The sequence below is a fragment of the Temnothorax longispinosus genome, chromosome 10 (genome assembly GCF_030848805.1).
Source record: "Temnothorax longispinosus isolate EJ_2023e chromosome 10, Tlon_JGU_v1, whole genome shotgun sequence".
Lineage (NCBI taxonomy): Eukaryota > Metazoa > Arthropoda > Insecta > Hymenoptera > Formicidae > Temnothorax > Temnothorax longispinosus.
The window spans coordinates 13,030,689-13,052,814 of record NC_092367.1 but is presented as its reverse complement, the minus strand read 5'-3'; the positions used below and the strand labels follow the sequence as shown (position 1 = coordinate 13,052,814).

Sequence of the window (22,126 nt, the reverse complement as noted above, 5' to 3'; positions counted from 1 at the left end):
CTTAATGTCTGTAACAGAAATAATTTATTAAAGCAGAGAATAGTTGGTATATGAAAAGTACATATTTATATGTACTTTTCATATACCAACTATTCTCTGCTTTAACAATTTTATTTCTGTTTCGTTAACTTCAACGTTTAATAGCCGTGTATACAGTTAATTATCACGTTTATTTTAAGGAAATGTTAGATCTCAACTTTAATCCAATTAATAAATAATAAAATTTAATATATTGTTTTCAAGTTTGTGGTTTTGATTACAACAGAGAATATTTTGGAACACAAATTATTTCTGTTACAGATATTATATAAGCGTTTAAGTTAACGAAACATAAATAATTTGTTAAAGCAGAGAATGGTTGGTATGTGAAAAGTACACATAAATATGTACTTTTCATATATCAACTATTCTCTGCTTTAACAAATTATTTCTGTTACAGATATTAATCGTTGAGATTAACAAAACACAGTAATATGATTCGTCGGTATGACAGCTGTTTCATAACCTGATAGTCGTCAACTTTAACAGTTAATATCTCGCTTCGCGGGGCAGAGCGGGACTTTTTTCCGTCAGATTCGTTCGTTTTGTGCAAAAACGCGTCGATTAAGCCTAAATTCAGCGAAATCGGTGAAGAGGGAGCTCTCCTTAAGTATTACCAAAAAATTTTTTAACCAATTTCTTTATCACATTTTCAAGATAATTAGCTAACCGGTATTGTTCGCTGATCGGTATTACTCCGTTCTCTCCTATACTATTTAAATTTAATTGCAGAGATTTTTTTGTTATCAATGAAATTGGAACTTAAAACAAAATTTAATAAAGAACCAAAACAAAAGTCAATATAACATATACCATTATTTATGTTACTAGACATCACAAACGCGCGCTTCGCGCGCGCTATTTAGCTTTAACATTACACACAACTGTCAAAATATACGATGACAGCTACTCATAAAATAAGCCCACCGAGAGAACCAAAATCGGCATCAAGGAAAAGCGAAACCAATAAACTTTGATAAATTCGAGTATCAACTTTCATGCCTTTTTTAAATATGAAAAAAATATTATTATGTTACCTCCACTAGTGAGAAGACCAGTACCGAGCCAAGGAAGTAAACTATCATAAAGAAAACTCTTTTGGATGTGTTTCGTACTGCTTAATATTATCTAAAATTACAGAAGATAAGTTAAACGTTATTTAATTCAGACGCCATTTAAATAAATAATTAATTAAATAATTTTAAAAGTATTTCGAATATTAAGTCATTTCAGATTTTTGACAAAAACAAATATTTTTGCAAAATAAAAAACGTAAAGAAATAAGCATCTTATCGTTAATTTATCAATCCCAAAAAATAAAAGATTAAATTGTTTTTATATTTTATTACCTCTAAATCATCCGGATGACGGATGGATACTACGGGAAGAATAAATTCCCAGAATTTTAAAATGGGATAGTACTGGTCAGCTAAAGTAACCAGCTGCTCCCATAGTTTTTCTAAAAAAACATATGTATATAATTATTATGTAAATCCACAAAAATATTATAAATATTTCTCGAAAAATATACAATTAACTTTATCAATATATTTAATGTATTTTACACAGTAAAAAATAATACGTAATTTTAACATTTTTTACATGTTCCAGAAAGTCCACTCTAAATTTTAAGTTAAAATGATCATTCATCGTGTGCTACTTGTTGACAAATTAGAAATGTTAATTAATTGACATTATACTTTACATTTATATTTGTTCTTTTGACTTTATTTTTCAAGTTATATTAACACATGATATTAATTATTTTACAGATTTTACTTGAACTGTGTGTAATAGAAACATTTAATTTTAGTTTACGATTATTTAAAAATTTACTTTAACTATTCTTTATATGTTAAAATAACACATAAGACATTTAAGACATGTTGATTTTTTAAAATAATTGTGTTACAAGAACTCAAAATAATATTTAATTTCTAAATGACATATATAAAGTGTTACTTTGACATAAATGTAACACATGAAAATGTTAAGAAAATAATAACATAACTGTTGTATGTTAATTTTACATTAAAATAATAATTAAATCTTGGTAACACAAAAAAAATTTAACGTATGGACCGCTATATGTACACACGATTTTTTTACTGTGTACTGTTCCTCAAACAACTTCAATAATCAGAAAATCAATGTTATCGGTTTTCTTAGCTTCTTGGGCAGGGAAGATTATTAAAGACAGCCCGTTTGGATTATACCTCAGTGTTTATTACAATGTATCCGGTAACTCAAAAACGCAGCAGAGGCCATATATATATTATTCCGATAGAGGCCGGGAGTGTAGAGATATCATAATATGTAATATTATACATGTTTAGTTATTTTCATGTACCCGCTAAGTTGTTTTATCGACCGCTACGATAGCGCTGTATTGTTTCTGCTCTACCGCACGAGCTTCTTCTCTTATGCCCGTTCTAGACTGGAGGATGATCCTACTCGCGGCTCATTCTAGTGAGTGTGAGTAGTGTAGACGGGTAAAAATCATGAATAATCAACGATTTTTATCCGTTTACACTACTCACTAGGATGAGCCGCGAGTAGGATCATCCTCCAGTCTAGAACGGGCATTTTATGTGTATTGATATATGTATATATGTTATAGTCAAAGTCCAAAAGGCATTCCTAGGATTGACTATAGTCAATCCTGGCGAACGACCAAAGCGTCTTGGTCAAAGCCCGAAATAAGTTTTGCGTTTCGGCTTTTGACTAGTCAATCCTAGGAATAACGAATACGGCTAGTCAAAGTTAGAAACTAAAAAAAAATCATTTTGGACTTTGACCAGTCAATCCTAGGTGTGGCTTAATTCGGACTGTGTGACTGTTAACAAATAAAATCAAGATTTTTTTACTAAATTAAGTTTTTATTGTTAACATAATGTAGCTTTTTATTTACTTTTTTACTCTTGTACATAGTTTTTTTCTCCTTAAGTTTAAAAAGCTACATTATGTTAACAATAAGAACTTAATTTAGTAAAAAAAATCTTAATTTTATTTGTTAACAGTCACACAGTCCGAATTGGGCCACACCTAGGATTGACTGGTCAAAGTCTGAAGTGATTTTTCTTTAGTTTCTATAACTTTGACTAACCGTATTAGTTATTCCTAGGATTGACTAGTTAAAGTCCGAAGTGATTTTTCCTTAGTTTCTAACTTTGACTAGCCGTATTAGTTATTCCTAGGACTAGTCAAAAGCCGAAACGCAAAACTTATTTCGGGCTTTGACCAAGACGCTTGGTCGTTCCCCAGAATTGACTAGTCAATCCTAGGAATGCCTGCGTTTCGGGCTTTGACTATAACATATATACGTGTGTTTTTAACTGAACATAAGATTTAATAAACGAACACAATTTAAATGTTTATCCTTCACCGAAGGTTTTGTTAAAATATCTGCCATTTTTTTATCCGATAAAATAAATTTGACATTAATTATAAACCTTTGCTTTGAGCATCTCTAGAAAAATGACATCTTATTTCAATATATGTTTGCTCTTTTGGTGAAGCATATTCTCTTTACTTAGTACAATTGCGCTTTGATTATCGCATAATATATCCGTTGGATCGTGTACATACTGATCTTCATACATCTCTTTGATTAATCTACGTAAATGTATAGTTTTTTTCGTTGCTTCGGACATATTCGGCTTCCATAGTTGAAAGTGCAACTGATGTTTGAAAGTTCTTAAAAAACCAGCTTATTGGTCCTCCAGCTAATACATGTATGTTTCCTGAACAAGATTTGCGGTCATCTTGATCACCGGCCCAATCCGCATCGATATACGTTTGTAACGGTTTCTCTGTTTTTCGGTACAATATTTTATAATCAGCAGTTTGTTTCAAATAACGGATGACATGTTTCGCGCATTTTCAATGTTATAGTCCAGGATTTAGATTGTATCTACTTAACGCTCCAACTGTAAATGAAATGTCAGGTCTTGTCGTATTTGCTAAGTACAGGAAGCTACCTATTAATTCTTTATATGGTTTACCTTCCATTTCTCTTTTCTCATCAAGAGTATTTGCCTCCATTTCCTTAGATAATTTAATACCTGAAGTTAATTCTCGAAATTAATCATTTACTCTAAGTTTATGAGAATTATATTACAAAATTTATAATAAAAAATTTTAATTTTTTGTTTAATTCATGCTGCAATATATTATTAAGTTAAATTTACCAAAAACTGGCACTAATTTTAATAAAATATTAAAACAAGAACTATTTGTTGTATGTTTTCTTTACATAAAAGATACATGACAATCAATCCAGAGTCATGTGACAACTAACTCTGGGTATGGGGTAAGTTGTCACATTTGCGCGGTTTTGCTTAGAATTAGATAACTTTTTTGTGTATAAATATATACAAGTCTAATTTTTTTCTTACACCTAAAAGATGTAGCTACGATGCTACATTATAAAATAGTATACGACATTATAAAATACTGCTAACATTTTTTTAACAATCAGTATTTGAAAAGTGTGTCAACTACCTCCGGTCTCCCCTACATAAGCTCATTCCAAATTGTTTGATAACTTTATTTATATATTTTTTCTGTGAAATTTTTATTGATCCCGTATCCCCATTTCTTTCGACTCGTATACCCAATATTTCGCTTTTTCTTTTTATGACGCCGTCTCCTTTCGAAGGTTGGCGATCCAAATGGCCAACATAGTCTTAGATACGGCCATGCGAAAGATGTCCACTGAAGTACAGCCAAACCATCTTCTGATGTCTTTCAGCCAGGAATTTTGGCGCCTGCCGATGGATCTCTTCCCTTGAAACTTGCCTTGGATGATCAGTCGCATGAGTTCGTATCTTTCTCCTCGCATCAGGTGTCCTATATATCTCATCTTTCTCTCCCTGATTGTCAACATGAGTTCCTTCTGCTTATGCATACGGCTGAGGACTTCCTCATTGGTTATTTTATTTACCCATGATATGCGCAACATACGACGGTACAGATACATCTCGAAAGCATCTATTTTCTTTTCCGTATTTGGGTCAAGAGTTCAGCTTTCACAACCGTATAACAGGGTAGAGAATATGTAGCATCTGATCATACGGACTCTGAAGTCCAAACTTAGATCCGATCTCGTGAAGAACGTCTTCATATTCGTAAATGTTCTTCTAGCCTGCTCGATTCTTGATCTGATCTCTTTCTTAGGGTCATATAGACTGGTCATGATGGTTCCAAGATATTTGAAGGACGAGACATGTTCCACAGTTGCCCCCTTAATAATCAGATGTGCACGCACATGTATCTTAGAGAAAACCATGGTTTTGGTTTTCGTAGTATTCGTGAAGAGGCCAAAGCTTTCACTGTGTCGAACTATGCGGTCCATCATGTTTTGCAGGTCATGCATGTTCTGCTAACACAACGGTATCGTCAGCATATCTGATATTATTAATCGTCCTGCCGTTAATCCTGATTCCACCAGTAATTCCCTCTAGAGCTTCCTTGAAAATAGCCTCCGAGTATATATTGAATAGTAGTAGTGATAAGACACATCCCTGCCGCACTCCTTTCTTGATGAGAGTTGTTTCCGACGTTGCTGATTCCAGTCTAACTTCTGCGGTTTGTTGCCAGTAGAGGTTTGGGATTAAGCGTATTTCTTCTCTGTCGAGAAGCGAATATTTCGCTTACGGGTCCTAAATCTTTTATTTTAAAAAACTTATTTAATTCGAGCTTAACTTTAGATATAACTTTTAATAATTTTGACGCAAAAAGGACATCGTCCACGTAAACGACTGCTATTACATAAACGCCATCACTAATGTCAGTATAAACGCAAGGTTCTACTTTAAATTAAGGCTTTAAACCCAATTTCTTCTAGTTTTTCTTTTAGTTTATCTTGCACGGCCAGACTGTTTTAAACCATAAATAGGACGACGCAGACGATATATTTTATTTTTATCATGTTCGAACATTGAGGGTTGCTCCATATATATTGTTTCTGATAAGTTGCCTTGTATACAGGGTGAGGCAATAACTATTACCACTTTAAATATATTTGTTAAGTTTCTGTAGATTTTAGTTTTCGTGTTTAAATAAGCGCGCGTTTCTAGTGATTATATACAATAAGATTTGTTTGGGCGCAGCGGCGCTCACAACCATACGCGCACGTCTCGTAGTAGTATTTTTCGGTTGGTATTCTTTTTAGCGCGCGCCAAAAACTCCCGCCTATCACACTCGTCTTTTGGTAGCGTTCGTGAAAAGACATGCGAGCGTGATATTGTAATACTGCTTCCAATTATATTAGATTAAAGTTGTGTTCTTTATCATTCGGCTAATTCCAATTTCTCGACACCTGCGCACATCCAAGATAATATCCAACGATATTCGAATCTATAAGGCCCAGAGAAAAATTAGTGTAACCAAAATTGTACGGTACGAAGAGGGCTATCATATAGCAAAAATAATTTTTGTCCAGGTGGAGGCGCTTCGGAGATATCAAGGTCATCTTTATTTTTTAAAATTGATTTGGTACATTTTTTTCTATAATATGATAGAGGAGCTGAAAACAAGTTCAGAATTCATGACACAAGATCATAGAACAAGATTTAAAGTAAAGAAAAAACGATTATTAGCGAATATATTTAAGATGGTAATAGTTATTGCCTCACCCTGTACATGCCGTAGTTACATCCATTTGATGTACGTGATAACCCATTTCTACACTTACTACTAAGAGTGTTCTTATCGTCTGTATTCGCGCAACAGGAGCATAAACTTCTTCATAATCAATACCATATTTCTGTTCGCATCCGCGTGCAACTAACCTAGCCTTATACCTATCTATTTCCCCATTTTCATGCCTTTTTATATGAAAATTTAGAAGAGATTACTTTCATATCCGGTGTTCTATCACCTAACTCCCATGTACATTCTAACAATGAATTATATTCGCTTTTCATGGCATTCAGCCACCTATCTTTATCAGATCTTTCTAATACATCCTCCATCGTTTCTGGATCGCTATCTAAATTTATTGCAACGCTTGCCGTATGATATTGTTTTTTGGGACGTCTCTGGCTTACCAGTTCTAATCATTTTAGGTCTCCCTCTAATCCTTTTACTATTTTCGAAAGTTGAAACTTCTTCATTCAATGTATCATTTAATATTTCATTTGCATCTCCATATTCACTTGAATCTGAAATTTCTTCTACATTCTCTAACTTACTTTTTTTGCTTTCTCATAAAGAAAGCTTTGTGATGGTGAAAAAATTTTTTTTCGAGATTTTGATGGAAATAGGTTTAGAATGTTCCAAAATGTCGAGAAACCATAGAAAATGTCCGGAAGTGTGTGTGTGTGTGTGTGTGTGTGTGTGTGTGTGTGTGTGTACGGATTTTTGATTGTCGTTAATTGATAGCTACACAGTTCGATAAATGTATTTATTAATTATAAACAATTTAAAAAGACTACAAAAATTTTTAACTTTACTACAAAGCTCTACAAACAAAATACAATTAACTACAAACGAGTTTTTTTTATTTTATAATATGTTGACGTATCATATGATGTTAGCCGACGCGCAATTGACACTTTAAATATTTAATTAAAATATAATTATGGACTAACAAACAAAAATAAATGCACTACAATAATTATCTATAAACGAAATACAATCGATTCCACATCTATTTTTTGTACACGCATCTACTTCTATAATTTTTTAAATACCGGGTTGAAATTTTGCACACAAATAAAGTATCAAAGCAAGTATGTTTTCCTGTAATTTTATTAAAATCCGTCGACTGGTATGGATTTTAAGGAAATTTTCATTTTTTAGAAAAGCGTGTTTTACGCTGTAGCTTTCTCAATATTTGAGATATTGATCTATTTCTCTAATTCTATTATATTTTTTAGTTTTTTCTACCCATATTTCATATGTAATTCTTTAAGATTTGATTGATTAAATCTATTTTTATACGCGATCAAAAGTTGTTGTGTGATGATAGTCTGATTCGTGTTGCGCCGAGTGAAATTAAAAAACAATAAAAATGGCAACAGTTGACAAGGATGGCAAGCACGTAGATCGCAAGGATCGTAGAACGCAAGGATGAATGGCGCGCAGAGCAAGGATGTCTAGCGCGCAAATCACAGGAACGTAGAACGCAAGGATGAATGGCGCACAGATTAAGGATGTCTAGCGCGCAAAACACAGGAACGTAGAACGCAAGGATGAATGGCGCACAGATCAAGGATGTCTAGCGCGCAGATCACAGGAACGTAGAACGCAAGGATGAATGGCGCGCAGATCAAGGATGTCTAGCGCGCAGATGATCTCTTTGAGCTGAGCGGTTATCAAGGGAATAGCGGTATTCTCAAAGCGGTGTATCTCAAACAGTCGTGGGTATCAACAGAGTAGCGTAAGTCTATGGTCGCGGTTCTCAGATCAGAGTAGCATAAGTCAATGGTCGCGATTCTCAGATCAAAGTAGCATAAGTCAATGGTCGCGGTTCTCAGATCAAAGTAGCATAAGTCAATGGTCGCAGTTCTCAGATCAGAGTAGCGTAAGTCAACAGTCCTTCGAAATCTCCCATACTGGCTGATCGCAAAGCCACACGCCGTAACCCTGGCTGATCGCAAAGCCACACGCGGTAATCTCGCAACATCGTGTTGCCACGCATCGCAACAACTTCGTGTTGATCGCAAAGCTCCTTCGTAATCTCGCAACATCGTGTTGCCCGTCATCGCATCATCGCAAAGCTCCTTCGTAATCTCGCAACATCGTGTTGCCCGTCATCGCATCATCGCAAAGCTCCTTCGTAATCTCGCAACATCGTGTTGCCCGTCAAAACCTCAAACGTGTGAATCTGCGGATATCTCGTTTGTAGCGAATCTCCGATCTTTTCACAACCTTCTCGTCAGCATACGCAAGGAATCTCGGTGCGAGAATAGAATGAATAGAATTATCGTTAGAAGTGATCAAATGATAATGCAGTAAAACAGACTCAGCAATCGCGAACAACGCTGGGAAAAAACATGTAACATCCGCAAGAGATAATAAACTCACGTTCATTCGCATAGTATTTTGGTGAACTTCACGCAATGGAAAATACCGAAAATCGCCCGCATAGAAACAATGTCGAAAAGAAACAACGCACGTACGCAAAGGGAACATACCGGGTCACTCGTACACGAAATTGAATATTACAACGCGGATATCGTAACGAGAGATGGCCGAGTAGACGAGCACTGCACGTAATACCGCGAATAATAATTCGAAAAATGAACAATGTCACAAGCGGCTACGGATACGCGCAATGAAAAGAAACTGAGATCGCCCGCACACGAAAAGTACATATAACGCGGATATTTAGTACCACATCAACCACCACGTAGTCGCCGTAGCCGCGCGGTAAAATAAAGGCGGGAATTGTCGCATAAGCATTACCTCGAATTACCGCAGCAATCATATCGAGCAATCAAACCTGAGGCCTTTCTCGAGGTCGGAAGCTACGACGTCAGAACTCTCGGGCGTCTCGAAGTTGTATCAGTTGGGAGTGATTAGGCAGGTATCGGTTGGGAGGATTTAGGCAGGATGCGAAAATGGAAAAGCCGGGGCATCAGAGTGTCCCGTCCGGCCTTGTCGACCTCCGCCACGGCTCCGTCGAAAGACTCTGCTTTCCGCTCGATGAAGTCTCCTCGCTCGAGGTTGCAAACCGCACAATTAACGTGAGACGTTTTCTTCTCGTCGATACGCGCACTCAATCCGTCTCGCTTCACCCCTTTTCTTTAGATGTCAATTTTCAAACACGCGAGAACGAAACGATCCGGCAAAACTCGAAGATAAGACGAATAACAACGGTTGCTAGGGCCGACGCTCCACCGTTGTCGCGCTCGCTGACCGTCGCGCTCTCCCCGATCGCGCTCGCGACGTCTGAGCCGATGTTACGGCGCTTATTTCAAATCGTCGCTGGCGATGATTTTGAAACAAAAGTCCATAATTTTTTTAGAAATATGTGTGTTACAAATGTATGTATATGTTACAAATTTTGTAATATCTGGCTATTTATAGTTTTATTATATTCTTGACTTAATTGTCTAGATCGGATCATTATCTAAGATCGATATAATTCAAGCAATTAAGTCAAGATCGGGGGACGAACCAGACAATTAAGCCAAGATCGAGGCATGATCTAGACAATTAAATCAGGATCGAGGCATGATCCGTACTTATAATACCAAAATTATAGCAGCCACTAATTTTGGTATTAGAAAAATAATTTTGGACACAATTACATCACAGCATCTCAAAGATATGATAAATTTAAAAAGAATAGTATTTAATTTGGTAAATATGCATAAAAGGTCAAACCTCACCGATGACCTCGACATATGTTGTCAAGATCACCCTCTTGAGTGACCTTCAGAAGATTTTAGCCGGCGGTCATTGTTTATTAAAAAGTTATAAACAAAAAAATGTTAAAAAATATAGCAACTATTTTGAGTATTAGAAGACATAAATGATTAATATATACGTCGAAATAGTTCACACATACACTTTTCACGCGAGACGAATTGTCACATGGGTTCGTGGCGCGCTTTACAAGCTCGTTTATTGTATATTGCCACAAATATTCACACAGATGATTTAAGCAGTTAGGTATTACGCTGGGAGTTTGTTTAGTTTTATTATGCGGGGGGAGGGGCTCCGCCTGCGGCGGAGCCCTTCCCCCGCCTATTTGTGTACTGTTTATACACATGTACTATACACATGTGTATAAACAGTACACAAATAGACGGGGGAGGGCCTCCTCACTAATTTTAGGACACGCCTTCGGCGTATAGATTAGTGACGCGCTTTAAACAGTTAAATACTTTTAAAGCGCATCACTAACATACATAGATTAGTTGACGCGCTTTAAAAGTACATACTCTCTATTCTCTACTTTAAATAACTTTCCTTTCAATATATCAACAATTCACTGCTTTAAATAATTTTCCTTCGTTCATACATATACTATTTCCACATAAATATCAATTTTATTTATGTCTATTAGTACCAAAATAACTGCTATATTTTTCAACCTTTTTTTGTTTATAACTTTTTAATGAACAATGACCGCCGGCTAAAACCTTCTGAAGGTCACTCAGGAGGGTGACCTTGACAACATATGTCAAGGTCAAGGTCATCGGTGAGGTTCAACCTTTTATCCATATTTAGCTTTAATTTTTATTTAATTAAAGAATAACTACAACTTTATCTAATACTTGTCAAGTTTTATAAATTCTTAACACATTCATACTCCCTTAAATGTTCAAGACGCTTGTCGTCACCTTAGCAGCAACAATGTTTTGTTTACAGATGTTTTGTTTGATTGCGATCGAATAAATTTATTGAACGTTCTTAATAAAAAGACAGGATGCCTCAAGAACTAATCAACCAAATCTTAAAGAATGATATATGAAATACGAGTAGAAAAGACTTAAAAATATAATGAAATTAGAAAAATTGCGCCAAACCAGTCGCAATTTATTCAATTCTAAATTTGTTATATTCTTCAGTCTTATATTCTCAAGTTCATGTATGGACCATGTAGCCTGAACTACTCAAGTCAACATCGATTTAACATTGTGTCGATTGTAAAACTTCATTTGTGCTACTAATTAGTAATAAAATCACTTTTTATATATTTAAAAAATTATTTTAATGTAGAAATAAAAAATTAATGTATAAATAAAAAAATGAAACAAAATGGAAAAATTAAGAAATATCTACAATTAGTGGGGATCATTTTAATAAAAACATTAATTATTTAATTAATTTTTGTAATAGTATAACAAATATTAGTCGCAATAAAGCTTATCACAATAAAAAAGTGTGCAAGTAGAAACTTGCACATTGCTTCCTCATAATTTTTAAGTGTATAAATTATAAATTTGAACATTACTTCCTCACAATTTTCAAGTATGCAAATTATAAATTTGCACGTTGCTTAATCAAAATTTTATTTCGCTCATAAAGCTTCCTCTATGAGGAAGCCAAATTAATAAATATCTACTAATAATAATTATACATAAAAAATAGGCTTCTTCATAAGAGGAAGCTTTATGAGCGAAATAAAATGTTGATTAAGCAATGTGCAAATTTATAATTTGCATACTTGAAAATTGTGAGGAAGTAATGTTCAAATTTATAATTTGTACACTTAAAAATTATGAGGAAGCAATGTGCAAGTTTCTACTTGCCCACTTAAAATATATAAGGAAGCAATGTGCAAGTTTCTACTTGTTTTTTTCAACTATGAGTTTTACGTCATCTAATATTTCTGACTCGTCTCTAATATTTATGTTTGGTATTAAATGTATGTCTATTGATTCTACTTTGTTATCATTTACATCTTTGATAAAGCAAATTTCTCGACTTTTAATTACCTTTCTACTACTGGGGTATAACTACATAGTCTATAAGCCTTTGACTCACTAGAATAACCAACGAGTATTGCCTTTTCTCCCTTTGGATCAAACTTTGAAATCCCTGGTTCTTTCTTTAAGAATGTAGCGTGAGAACCAAAAATTGTAAAGAATTTAATGTTTGGTTTGCAATTTGACCACAACTCATACGTACGGAGTTATACTATCGTTTGCTTTTGAAGGGCATCTATTTCGTAAAAATACCGCCGTAAATGGCTTCAGCCCATGCCCTCAGGTACTTTTGATTTAATTAACATTGCACGCGCCATCTCAACGATTGTTCTATTCGCGCGTTCCGCGACTACATTTTGCTGCGGAGTATATTCAACCGATAATTGTCTTCTTATACCTTGACTTTCCAAATACTCATTAAACTCTTTACTAACATATTCCTTTGCATTATCACTACGTAACTTAATTATCCTATGACCATTTCCTTTCTTGACACGTAACTTATATTTTTTAAATTCTGTTAAAATGTCACTACGCGTGATTTTAAAACTACAACTTCCATATATCGCGTCTTATCGTCAATGAACGTCGCAAAGTAACATGCATTTCCATATGATTTTACCTTCATTGACCCACAAATGTCTATGCACTATATCTAAGATGTTTTTTGCTCGACTACCTTCTTTAAACACACGAATTTTGGATTGATCACATGTTTCACATGGTAATTTTTGACTTTTCAATGGTAGATTTAATCCGTATACTCTTTTCTTATCAAATAACTCTTTTAAATCATTGTAATTCAAATGGCCATATCTTTCATGCCACAACCTTAATTTTGAATTAGAATCATCACTAACACTGAGAACTTCATGGTTTGCCATTTGTTTAACTACATACATGCAATTTTTCCTAGTTGCGGTAAAAACTAATGAACTATTCGGTCTAGTAATATACGCGTTATTCTTCGAAAATTTTACCTCGTACTTCTTTTCAGTCGTCGCTGGAATTGATAATAAGTTACTTTTTAATTCCGGTACATATAATACGATTGTTAATTTTACTGGCTTTACTTTACCGTGTATTTTAATATTAATTCGTACAATCCCTACTGTGTGAAATATTATATTTTCTTTCCCGGCTGTGCTTATATTACTAATCGGTCCATCAGATAACATCTCAAACGCGTTTCTATCGTTACACATATGTGAGGTAGCTCCGCTATCTAAATACTTTTCTTCTTCCTGTTCTTCCGTTTTACTCGTTTGATTAGCCTTACCGCCATCTTTTCTTCTTAGACGACAACGATTCGCTTGATGTGTTGTGCATGCGTGTGAGAGTTGCGGATAAATTAGGCAAGAGTTTAGAAGGAAATAGGAGACGAGGTTGGCGCTAAACCGATAGAAAGGTAGGAAGAATAACTTAAATTTAAGATAGGATAATAGATGTAGCAGGGAAATATTAATTAGTGAAGGAAAAGAGCTCTAAATGTTTTAGAGAGAGGGAGAGGTTAGGTGAGAAAAGGCGGGAGAATAACGCTGTGCGTTCCAAAAGGGAGCGAGATTTGCGTCACGCATAGAGTAGGTAGCGACACTAGACGGAACAGTCTAGACATATAGGCAGCGGTTAAGGAGATTGACTAGAAGGAGAGCGTGAACGAGTGACGTGCAGGATGGAAGGAGAGGTAGGCGAGAGTGAGAAAGTAGCAAAAAGCAATAAAGATGTGAATTCGGCTACAATTTTGGATAGTTTAAGCAGTGAGAAAACGAGTAAAAAAATTTTTGCCACACCAAAAGAAGAAAAAAGAGGAAAAGGAAGACTTACAAAAAAGGAGTTAAGAATGAGAGAAAGATCGAGCTCGACCAGCATACTGGAGTATGTGAGAAGTGAAAACAGCATGGCATGTGAGTTAGCAAAAGCTAAGAGGAAAAGAGAGGAAAAAAAAACAACTTATTGAAGAAAATTTTCAAGAGAAATAACAAGACTGTGAGAACGTCACCAGGAATAGACAAATCGAAGGAAGGAGTCGGTGCTGCAGGTAAGAAGAGAGAAGAGGAAGGAGATCTGTCAGTAACTAAGAAGGATGAAAAGGATGGTTCGCTGTTAGCAATCCTGAGAGAAATTAGAGACGAGATGAGGGACCTGAGGGACGAGATAAGAGAAATAAGAGAAAGGATGAGCGTCTTAGAAGAGGGATGGAGAAAAAAAGAAGAAACAATAGAGGAAAAGATGGATAAGATATAAGGGAGACTATCAAAGATCGAGCGGAGTGAAAACATAACAAAAGAGGCAACTGGCGGCAAAATGGAGGAGATTGTAGGAAAGGTGGCGGAGATGGTTAGAAAGAGAGAAAAAAATATGAAGGAAAAGAAGGAAAAAAAAAATAATTTAGTGATCAAAGGATTACGCAAAGAGGAAAACAAGAGCTTGATGGACACAGCGGAGACGTTTCTTGACAGGGAGTTTGGTGCAAAAGCGGGAGTAAAGAAGATGCGGTCAACAGGCAAAGAAGAAAGAGAGATAGTAATAGTTGAAATGGACTGCTGGGAATCGAAGGATAACATTATGAAGAAGAAGAAGAAGCTGGGAAATAAGAGAATTTTCATTGATCACGACCTGACCTTTGAGGACAGAGAAGTGCAAAGACGAATAAAAGAACGGGCATGGAAAGAGAAAACGGAAGGGAAATGGGTGAAAATAGGTTATAGGAAGCTAGAGGTACAAGGTAGGAAGTATGTATAAAGCGAGAAAGAAAATGAGCTAATAGAAAAGAAATATTTATAAAGGGAAGCCAAGCAGTGGAGGCGTGTAGAGATGAGGTGGTGGCGGACGTAGGTAACGTGGATAATGTAAGTAATGAGGAAAAAGGAGAAAAAGAGAGAGATAACCGTCGTAAGGGAAGAAGAAAGATTGAAATACTCTTCTGGAATGTAGCAGCTAGGATTAGTAAACAAGGATAGAGATTTTTGAAGATATATTAAGGAATTCAATTTTGTAAGTTTAAGCGAAACATGGGTAGACGCAGAAAAATAGGATAATATTAAAAGTTTATTGCCGAACACACGAATGGGTGTGCAGTCGTGCGAAGAAAATAAAAAAGAAAGGTAGAGCGATAGGAGGTTTTGTATTGGGAAGAAAAAAAAGTTGGGGGAATTGGGATCAACAATGATTAAAAATGAGGAAAAAGGTCTAATACTGTCGGAAATTTTGGCGGACGGTGAAAGAATTAACATTATTTCGGTCTACAATAAGGATAATTGGAATAGGGTGGAGGAGACAATAAAGAGATGGTTAGGAAAAAAGGATAGAGAGCATATTATAATAGGAGAGAATTTTAATATAAGAACAGGGGAATTGGGAGACAAAGACAAAATAATAGGGACAGAGGGTAGGAACTTAATAGATTTCATACAGAGCAAAGGATGGTACTTACTAAACGGCACAACGAACGACGACTGGAACGGCGAATATACTTTTGTAGGAGCGAGAGAAAATACGGTGATAGATTATATGATAGTTTGCGAGAAAATGTATCATATAATAGACAAATTCGAGGTAGATGCGATGGTGGACTCAGACCACATGCCTGTCTGTGCGAGAGAGGAAGAAGAAGAGGTGACTAACGCAGATGGCGTAGAGTCAACAGAAGGAAGATGGAGGATCCGTTGGGATAAGGAGGCAATAAGGAGATAGAAAGAGAAAACGAACGAGAATATATTTGTGGAAACACAGCAAGAAGAAACTATAGAGAAAAAATGGACAAATAAATCTTAAAAAGATGGTACATGAGGCTATGGTAAAAAAAAGGTAGATACGACGAGGAGAGAGATGGGCCACAAAGATTGGTGGGACAAGGAATGTGCAAGGAAGAAAAGGACCGTGAAAAGACTTTATAAGAAATAAAGAGTGGGAAAACTAGATAGAGGAAAATATCTAGAAGAAAGAAGAAACCTGAAGACCCTACTCGAACAGAAGAGGAAGGAGAAGAGGGTAATGGAAGAAGAAGAACTAAAGAACATAAAGAACGGAGCTGAAGTATGGAAATTTATAAACAATAAAAGAAAGAAAAAGGTAAGGAAAATAAATAACATGGAAGGAAATGAGTGGACAAATTATTTCAAGGAGCTATTGGAATGTACGGATAAGGAGAAAACATAACTGAACAGAAAAGGAATAAGTGAAGAAAGAGAAGAAGCCGAACAGTCAAAACAACAGTTGAACAAGGAAGAAATAAAAAAGGCTACCAGAAGGATGAAGAGGAATAAGGGCTCAGGTATCGATGGAATACCAATGGAAGCCTGGATGTATGGAAGCGACTCAGTTAAGAGGAAGTTGGTGGACCTGCTGAAACACATCTGGAGAGAAGGAGAGCTACCTGGAGACTGGAAAACGTCAATCATAGTCCCGTTACACAAAAGGGGAGATGAGGAAAAGGTAGAAAATTACAGAGAAATCTCACTTCTATGCTCTGCGTATAAGATATATGCGGAGGTCTTCAGATGCCGTCTGGAGAGGGAGGTAGATCTGAAGGATCTGCTTCCAGAGAGCCAGGCGGGTTTCAGAGGTGGGAGGGCAACGGTGGATAACATCTTTGTCCTGTATCATCTGGTCCAAAGAGAAGATAAGGAGGGAAAGAAAGACAAATTGTATGCTTTATTCGTAGACCTAAAAGCGGCTTTTGACAAGGTGGAAAAAGAGCAATTATAGAAGATCTTGAGGAAGAAAGAAATAGATGAAGAACTTGTAAAGAGAATAGAAGCAACATATGATGTGACTAAAGTTGCAATAAGAACAAAAGAGGGCCTGACGAAGAAATTCAGGATAACAAAAGGAGTCAGACAAGGTTGTGTAATAAGTCCACTTCTGTTTAATTTGTATATAGCGGACATTAAAAAAGAGCTAGAAGAAAGAAAAATAGGAGGCGTAAAGTTAGGAAACAATAGAGTATGGTCGGTAGAATATGTGGATGATATGGCGTTTGTAGCAAAAAATAGAACAGCAATGTTGGACATGATGGATACAATAAAGAGGTTTTTAAAACAGAGGAAAATGATATTATGTACCAATAAAACAAAGATGTTAGTGTTTAACAAAGAAAATAGGGAGAACAAAGAAAAATGGAAATGGGGAGAAAAGGAGATAGAAGAGATTAGGACTTTTAAATATTTAGGTTTCGTATTTAATAATAGAATGAATTGTAAAGATCACATTAAGGAATTAGCTAGGAAAGGTAGGATTGCGGTAAGTAGGACGTGGGGTCTAGGAGAACGGATCTGTAAAGATGATTTCATAAGGAGAGGGAGTTTGTTTAATTACTCAGTCCAGAGTGTGATGTCGTATGGGGTGGAAATTTGGGGATGGGAAGAAAAAAAAGACTTGGAAAAAATTATGCTAGATTACGCAAGATGGGTTTTCGATTTAAAGTTCTGTACCCCAAGATACCTAATGTCAACGGAGCTGGGGTTGAGAAAGCTTAGGATAGGATGGGGAGAAAGGGCAATGGGATATGAGGAAAAGATTAAGGAAATGGATGAGAGCAGATGGGTCAAGAAATATTGGATAGAAAAAGAGAAAAACAAATGGAAAGACAGATATGGTAGAGAGAGAGAGAAAAGTACTATAATAAAAACGGGTGGGAGGTGGAAGCAGTTGAGTCGTTAAGGAGAGAAGGGAGGAACTTAGGGGAAGAGGTCAAATTAAGGGAGGTTAAATTATGGGAGATACAGAGGCAAGTAGAAGAGAATAATATAATAGAGCCGAAGTATAACAGGAAGTATAAAGAGTTAGAGAGAGACGGAAATAGACCGCAATATCTAAGGAGGGCAAACATAGATAAACAGATCGAAGGGGATAGTATCAGAGCCCTGATAAATCTAAGATGTGGTAACATGGAATCGGAGAACATGTATTAGTGGGCGGAAGAGAAAAAAATGTGTCTGTTCTGCAAGAAAGGAAGGGATAATTTAAAGCACTATGTAGAGGAGTGCAGCAGTATAAAGAACCAGTTTATAGAACTAGGGAGGGATAGCAGGAAAAGAATAGATAGACTATGGAACGATAAACTAGATACAACCAAAAAAAAAATATTAAGAAAATTATATAGGGATAGGAAAAAGATAGGAGCGGAGATAAGAAAAGATAGGCGAGAGCAGTAGTAATAAATAATGGCGAGCTTTAGCGTGAGGAATGATCCCGTTAAAATTGTTGTGATTGACGGGCAATGTGCGGATGGATGATTGTGTTAAGAAACCTATTGTAAATCAAGTCTACTTCTTGGCAGCAGCCGAAGTTAAATAAATATTATTATTAGCTTTCCTTTAATAAAGGCCACTGTTGGAATTTGATCCCCCGACTTGATCGCCACATGGAAATTTTCATAATCGTCAGATAGACTGCTTAATAACATAATTGACTGCAGCTCGGGAGATATCTCTATTTCCGCATCTTTCAGTAAATTAACTTTTTCTTGGAAATTATATTGTGACATTGATTCAGAAGGACTTTTCCTTAGGTTATACAATTGTCGATACAGGACTGCTTTTCTTACCGGACCTTTGGAACTGTGTATTCTCGCTAATTCATCCCATGCCTGTTTGAATGTTGCAGCTTTCCTTAAGTGTCCTAATTCCGCCTTTGATACGCTCAGAATAATGAGTACAAGAGCCGGGCCTTTTCATTCTTGGTCGTCCAATTCGATGCACTTAATTCCGCCTCAGGCCTTACGATTTCGCCACTTGTATAGCCCCAGAGGTCATTATATATAAGCACACTCCATATTTGCATTTTCCATGCCTCTTAGTTATCATCGGATAACTTTTCGATGTGCTGTATACTGCTATGCATTTTGACACGACGAAGGATCGATAACACAAAGGATCGATGACGCAGTTACTCGTTTAACTTTCAATACGACTTTCTGATATTTACGTTTTTCTTTGTTCCTGAGTCCATAACCTGTTAGCTTTTTGGGCAGGGAAGACTATTAAAGACAGCCCGTTTGGATTATACCTCAGTGTTTATTACAATGTGTCCGGTAATTAAAAAACGCGGCAGCGTCTATATATATATCAGTACACATAAGAGACAAGCTCGTACGGTAGAGCAGAAACAATACAGCGCTATTGTAGCGGTCGGTAAAACGAAAATAACTAAACATGTATAATATTATGTATATTACGATATCTCTACAGGTTTAAACAATTTATAACTCTAAATAATTCTTAAAATATAAGTCATCAAAAAATGCAGCAATATTAATAAATCGTATACCTTAGAGAGGAACGTTTGCAAATATTACATTAAAGAATTTATGTACAAAGGCAAATAATAATTTATCCAATATTACAAAGCACCACACTATTCCACTTCCTCTATATAAGAAATTTTAACTTACCTCGTGAACCAAGAAAATCGAATAAATTTCCAACAAACAGACTTCTTGGTGGTCCTGGTATAAGATTAATAAGTCGTCCGTTTCTTCCATGATGCATATAATAATTATACATCAATAAAATAAGGATAAGCAATAGCATTATAGTAATGATCATCGTTTGTTGACGAAATAATTAGCTGGTTTAATCAAGTTTCGTCTCCTTCAGCTCTCTTCTTTTAGTTCTTAAATTACACAAATCATTAAAAATGTATTATTTGCTTTATAATAAAATTGCATTACATTCTTTATATCTTACATGTGTTTGGTAAATAAAAAATTAAACAGTAGTACGTATCCAATTTTGTATTCCAATTTATGTATCTTTCTATTTTAACCCAAATGGTAATAGTTTTAATTCTTTTTACGAGAATAATATCATAAAATTGTATTACCTTACTCAACCCAAGTAATATGCAAAAATTAATAAAATAATAAACATTTACTTCAAAGAAATAGATAATTGGGCGCCACTCACGTCTTATTAATTTTAGAGAAATGCTTTCCCGAACTTTTTTATAGCTAGGGAATTTAATTCTCTAAAAATCGTCTATGTGCAATTTTGCTGTATCTCGAACGGTTTTCGCAGCGTTTCATGTAAAAGGTTGAAAGGGGCAAATTTTTTTTTGCAAAAACAAGCGGAGTTGATAAACCACAAAATTGATAGTATGTTTATTTCAGTACCATTTATTATCAAATGGCACATAAATTAAGCTCCCGAATTCAAATTTGATTTTAAATTGTAAGTTGACTGGTACTTAGTATCGAGTCGAAATCGAATTGTTCTGAGTCGATAATTCATCAAAAATTGTGACATAAATCAATCGAAATCGTCAATGACACAACAGTCGTTATCAATGAAAACCCAGACATTATTTTCACCAGAGCAGACAAAGGCAATTGCACAGTAGCATTAGACAGAGATACTTATACACAAAAAATGACAGAAATATTACAAGATACAAATACATATATCAGGATTGCTAAAGATCCAACAAATGTAGTCACTAAGAACATCAGAGATATAATTGTGAGATGGAAAAACCATAAATATATTACAGATATTAAATATAGGCATTTTAGATAGCACAGTGACGTCAAATGACGTATTAATTCCGTCATAATGCCGTCTCTAACGTCATTAAGACGACATTATGACGGAATTAATACGTCATTTGACGTCACTGTTCTATTATCTGAACAATTATATTGTAGTGACGGGATTTTGCCGAGAGCTTATGGATTGCCGAAGATTCACAAAACTGGAAATCCATTGAGAATAATCATCTCTTCTATCGATAGTCCGACATACCCATTAGCGGTTTTTCTACACAATATTATTTCTAAGAGCATACCGAAACCGAATAGTCATGTGGAGAACAGCTTTGAATTAGTGAACAAATTAAATGGAAAACAGATTGATAAGAATTTCATACTTATCTCGTTAGATGTTATTTCGCTATTTACCAACATATACCCACACATTTAGTAATACAAAGCGTTTCTACTAGGTGGCCGGATATTGCTAATAAGTGCCATATTCCTCAAGTTGAATTTTTTAAAACTTTAGAATTAATTTTAAATTCAACATATTTTATTTCTAATAAAATTATTTATAAATAAAAATTCGGTGCTCCAATGGGCTCTCCGCTGTTTCCCATCGCTGCCGACATAGTGAGGCAGGATCTGGAGAATAGGGCGTTGCAGACACTAACTTTTACTTTGCCGTTTTATTGTAGGTATGTAGATGATGTAGCAATGGCTGCACCAAAGAATTCAATTGACACAATACTAAATGTATCTTACCCCCCCCCAGATTACAATTTACAATTAAAATAAGAGGTGATAAGCTAAACTTTTTAGATGTAACAATCATTAATAACTATAATGTTTTAGAATTTAACTGGTTTCACAAACCTAAACTTTCTCAGGACGTTATCTCAATTTTATGTCGCAACACCCTATTTCCCAAAAAAGAGGCACAGTAATGAGCATGGTAGATAGAGTGTTTTTACTGTCACATCCGAAATTTCATTTAAAAAAAAGTAAAGTGTGCAAGTAGAAACCTGCACATTGCTTCCTCATAGTTTTTAAGTGTGCAAGTAGAAACCTTTGCTCACAAAGAAACCTTTGATCACGTATAAAGCAGAGTCTAATCAACCAAATCTTATAGAATTATATATGAAATAAGGGTAGAAAAGACTGAAAAATATAATAAAATTAGAAATAGATCGATATCTCCAAATTTGCGGAAATTAAAGCATAACAA

General features: G+C 35.3%; 1 long non-coding RNA gene and 1 pseudogene across 1 annotated transcript in view; one reads left to right on the top strand and one right to left on the bottom strand.

The window, feature by feature from the left end:
• Nucleotides 1–20,116, bottom strand: part of LOC139820991 (cytochrome P450 4C1-like) — an 84,696-nt pseudogene extending 64,580 nt beyond the window's left edge.
• LOC139820997 (uncharacterized) overlaps nt 613–22,126 on the top strand; it is a 213,200-nt gene continuing 191,686 nt past the window's right edge. The window contains exon 1 of the long non-coding RNA XR_011734160.1: nt 613–627. This is a non-coding gene — a long non-coding RNA (uncharacterized lncRNA). The remainder of the gene's footprint in view (nt 628–22,126) is intronic.